The following is a 5,478-nucleotide window of genomic DNA, read 5'->3' on the forward strand; positions in this document are numbered from 1 at the left end:
CGCGTTGCATCCAACAATACCTGATCGATATCACTAGTACGGTTCAAAACTAGACTTGGCGTCATAGGAACCGACTTAGGAACTGCATCCTCCATCCCGAACTTGGCCAACAATTCGGCCGTATACCGCTGCTGCGAGATTTTGACCTCGCCTAGCTCCTTGCTCCGACTGATCTCCATACCCAAAAAGAACGACACCTCCCCCAAATCACGGAGGTCAAACTCAGCCTTCAACTCTTGCTTTATACGGGCTATTTCCTCGCTTTTGTTGCTCGCGACTAGCAAGTCGTCTACGTGAGCGTATAGCCACACCACAAATGACTGCTCTTCCAGCGTAAAGAAGCTGGGATCCGCATCAGAAACCTTGAAACCAATAGCCTCCAGCGTTTCCCGCAACTTCTGGTGCCAAGCTCTGCCTGCCTGACGTAAACCGTACAACGCTTTTCTCAACAGACACTTCATACCTGCGCCACCCGTTTCAAAACCAGGCGGTTGGTCACAATAAATCACCTCCTCCAGCGTCCCGTTGAGGAACGCAGTGCGCACGTCTAGGTGGTGTACCTCAAATCCTTCAGCCGCAGCCTTCGCCAGGAATGTACGCAACGTCACCTGATTGCTACCAGGCGCGAATACCTCATTGAAGTCAACTCCTTCCTTCTGTTTATAGCCCTTTGCTACCAACCGGGCTTTGTATCGTTCCACTTGTCCGTCTACACCCCGCTTCACGTCGTACACCCACTTCACCGGAATCGGTTTCACCCCAGGCGGCGGTACCTTCAGCTCCCACGTATCTAATGCGTGGATAGATCCGATTTCTTCAACCATCGCCTCCTGCCACTTGTCCCGTTCCGGAGAGGCCATCGCTTCCTCGTAGGTGCTCGGGATTTTGACGTCCGATACGTTAACAGCAAGGTTGAGTCGCTGGGGCGGATGACGGTCACGTTGGGGGTAACGATGTTGTGTAGAGGCAGCTGCACCAGCCTTATCCTCCCCCTCAGCTGCCTTACCGACAGCTTTAGGTTTCCCCTTAGTGGTCCCGCTGGTAGTCTTAGGCTTCCCTTTGGCGGAATCGGCTGCACCGCCAGTAGCCGTGGGTTCCTCCTCAGGTGCCTCAGGTGCTGCGCCAACTACCATAGGCTCCCCCTCATTCAACTCAGCTGAATCTCCAATCGTCGCGTTCCCTTGACTATCCTCTACGGCCTCGCTCGGACTAAACTGCTCCCCTTGCCGGGGAGGGGCTGCAGTCTTGCAACTACTGCTAGCCACATCGTCCTCATCATCACTATCGCTTCCGCTGCCGCTGCTTTCGCTATCATTTGCAGGCAGCGTGCGGGACGTTGGCGTCTCCTCAAAAAGCACGCTCCTGCTCACTACGATACGCTTAGACCCGTCCAATAAAATCCGGTATCCTTTGCAGTTGCGTTCGTAGCCCACCAACACACCCTTCTGGCTCGTGGCATCGAGCTTATTGCGGTGCCTCCTCTCGACATGCACCCACGCAGTACACCCAAACACGTGCAAATCAGAGACATCTGGCTTCACACGGTGAAAGACTTCAAAGGGCGTTATCTGCTTGCCTGACACAGGCGAACAATTATGCAGGGCACATGCAGTGGTAATAGCTTCGGCCCATAATTCATGCGGCAATCCTGAGTCTTGCAACATCGCGCGGGTCTTCTCCAGGAGTGTGCGGTTCAGCCTCTCAGCGCGGCCATTTTGCTCAGGAGTGTACGGCACGGACGTGTCATGCTGGACCCCCTTACCCTTAAGGTACTGTCCTAGAGCCTTATTCAAATACTCCCCACCGCGATCCGACTGAACTGCTAGCAGCTTCTTGCCCGATTGGGTCTCTAACAGCTGCAATACTTCCTGGGCCGCTTCCGGAACTTCTCCCTTCGTCCCTACACAGCGCACCACTGCAAAACTCGAATGCTCATCCAGAAACGTGGCGACATACCTTGACCCGCCCATAGACGGAACAGGCATCTCACACACATCCATATGCACTCGCTGCAAAACACGGTTTGCTGCATTCCCAGACGGAGGAAAAGACGCGCGGGTATGCTTGGCCTTCACACACGGCTCACAGATACTCTTTTCCTTCACCTTCTCCCGGATTTCAGCCGCGCTCAGGCCCATACCAGTGACCATTTCATCAGACACGAGCTTCTCTAAATTACCGTACCCTAGGTGTCCGAACCGACGATGCCAAAGCCCCGCAGATTCAGACAAGACCGCCAGGGTTTGAACACACTCCCCCTGGCCCAATCGGGTCGCCTTTAGGTAGTAATGGGTGCCCACCCGCACACACGGGATTTGCTCCCCATACTCCCACTCCAGGCTTGAGTATTTCCTTATCCGCGGAGAAAACATTAGAGGGTGAACCGGGCCTCGGCTGACAAGACGTTTCGGCTGCCTAATCACAGCAACCGGCCCACGAAAATCCACGTGGTAACCCTTCAGACCTAGTTCGCCTACCGAAATCAGCTTGTGACCTAATCCCGGCGCATGATACACATTCTTTAGGGTAATCTTAATCTTGCCTTTCTCTCCCTCTGCTTCTAACAGGACGGTACCCACTCCAACCGTCTTGCAAATCGCACCCGCCACACCTTCTAGGACTATGCCGTCCGTGAGCGGTACGTACTCGCTGAAGTCGGACCGGTCGTCTGTAACATGGACGGCCGCGGCCGAGTCCACTTTCCAAGCCAGCTTGGCGAGCGACTTCTCAGCTGTTGCCTGGATTTCCTTGGCTTCGGAGGTGGTGGAGGTGGTTAGGGCCATTACCAGCTGCTTGCTGCGTCGGTTGTTGCCCCTGTTGTTGCCCCTTGTGATGAGCGGGCACTGAGACTTGATATGCCCTAGGACACCACATTTATGGCACTTATGGGTTGCGTAGGGGTTGATGGAAACGTCAGGCCCGCCAGAGCTGGTACTCGCCCCAACGTTGACATTTCCCTGACCCTTACCAGCTCCACTACGGTAGTCGCCACCGAAGCCACGGTGGCCTACCCCACTGCTCCGGTTGCTAAACGCCAGGGCCTCGGCCTGGGCCCACTCTGCGTTGTTGTCACCTTGCATCCGCTCCGCCAGGAGTAGAGCGGCCTTCATTTCCGATAGCTTCAGGTCGCTTGGCGGCTTGGCAGCAAAAAGCATCTGCTGCATTTGGAATTTCTTATGCAAACCACCCGAGATAGCCAGGGCGAATTGGCAGTCGTCGATCTTCGAGCCCACTGCAACCATTTGCTCACGCAGATCCTCTGCTTCCTCGAAGTAATCAACAACGGACTGGCCTGTCCGTTGCTTCAGTTTTCCCCGCCTGTAGGGCGGATCTTACAATTGGAGAAGTATTGAACCGAAACTGCTACAACAAACAACATGTTTGCCACCTCTATTTTGACGAAAATAACACACAAGCACAAATAGCTGAAGCTTTGGGGCACAGTCCTTGCGAGAGGACTGTATACGCAATCATACGGTCTTACCTAGGGAATGGTGATGTCCTACCGCTTAGAGGACAAACAGGAACATGCGAACCACGCAAGTTTGATGAAGCCGCTGCACAGGCGCTGGTGGAGCTGGCGCAGGCCGATGACCAACCACTGATCACCGACCTGGCCTTCGCTATGACAAACTTACTGGGCACTCATTGGAGCGTCCCTGATATTAGCCTTGCACTGTCTGAGCTGTTTTACGTCCGCAAGAAGGTTTTCACCAGTGCATAAGATGCAGGGGAATCAGTTCAGCTGGTATACCGCGAGCTGGTGTGTGTGTGTGTGTGTTATACAGTTGTTGATGGGGTGTTACACTGTAGGCGGCTTGCCCCAAGAAAGGATGAGCACCGGGGGCCTGACCGGGCCAAAACACAGCGCAGGGGCGGGCGCACGGTTCTACATCCGTCTGTTCATCCACCTCTTGACCGCCAAAACAAGAACAAAGAGAAAACACCACTGGGGGCAGGGGCTCTACTACAAGAGGCTCCACTACACTCAAAAACCGAGGCAAGGGAAGACCTACCCACGTCAGGTACGGCCCCTCAGCAGACTCTCCTATTCAAGGACCCCAGGCAGCCAGCAAGGCAAGAGATACACGGAGGACCACGGGCCTGAGACGCCACACCACAAAAGCCGAGACCCAGTTGCACCGAGAAGACAAACACAACGCAGGCACTCACACACTGATCCTTTAAGCCCCGCTGTTCACCTACCACTAGCAAGGGACACCTACCGAGGACGGCCACCACTACCTCACCGGTCCACTCACAACCGAGGCAAGAAAAACTGGTCCGTACAGCAGTCTCCTCGGTCAAGGTAGTTCGGCAAATCCAGCCACGGTCAAGGTAGTTCTTGAGCTGCTGGTCCAGCTCTTGAAGTTCCACTGGTGACATGCGATACTCACACTGCTTTGGAGGCTGGGTGTCTGGTACCAACTCGATGTGGTGGTCGCAGGGGCGGGATGGTGGTAGTCCAGATGGTTTTTCGAAGATGGGTGTGTAGCGTTGGAGAACGGACTGAAGGGCCGGTGGTACTGAAAGGGAAGAGGTGGGTTGTGGGGAGGCTTCAGGGTCGACCTCTGGATCTTCTATGGGACGGAGGACGCCCATGTAAACAGGTGGCATTTGGTTGAACGGAGCTCGCTTGTGAGGATTGGTGGTGTTGGGGGGTGGCGGTCAGGCGGCAGCTTGGCAAATGCATTTCTGCATGCGGGTGATGGAGACGAATTCGATCTGTAAGGCGGATGGGTGATACGAGGAATGCGGAGTGACGGTGTTGCCGATGGTGACGGTCAGTGTTTTTTTTTAAGTAATATATTACTTTTAAGGAATAAAGAGGCCTTTTTGGCCTTTGGAAATAAGGAACAAAGTGAGGCCGATCCGTACATTTTCATTCCTTCAGCCAAAAACGTCCATTGCTGCCAGATTGCTCCGTAGTGTGCAGAACTTAGTATTATCTATCATAAAATAGATATGAGGGGCCGTAAGAAGGTCAAGCCCGTGAGTCAACGCGGCATAGCAGAATGTATGACCGGTCCTTCCATAGACAAACACGCAAAAGGCAACGACTTGAACGCCGAACAAACACAAAAACAGCAAGATAAGTCTGAAATTTTTCCTGATAAAGGCGTTTGGGACGGCGGTGCTGTTGTCGGTAATGCATCGGCAATGTTGCTGCCAGCGGCGACCGATGACACGGGCGCCATTACCCCTGCCTTCCATGGCGGTTGTGATCAGCATAAGCGCAAGCTGTCACCCAATCAGCTTGACAACAACGAATGCGGCGAGGCGCCCAACCCGAGCGCTCGCAGTGCCAAGCGGGCTCAGACACAGCGCATCCGCAAGGGCATGAGCGACGGTGCATGGCGGGACAAGCAGAAGGAAAATCCCCACAGATGGCAGATTGCCTGGGCCGCCAGGTATCCCTGGGCCCAGCCTGTGCATGCTGACGTGGACGCCGGAGAAGTGCACGACCAAGTGCGCTGC

The sequence above is a fragment of the Volvox carteri genome (genome assembly GCF_000143455.1).
Source record: "Volvox carteri f. nagariensis unplaced genomic scaffold VOLCAscaffold_66, whole genome shotgun sequence".
Lineage (NCBI taxonomy): Eukaryota > Viridiplantae > Chlorophyta > Chlorophyceae > Chlamydomonadales > Volvocaceae > Volvox > Volvox carteri.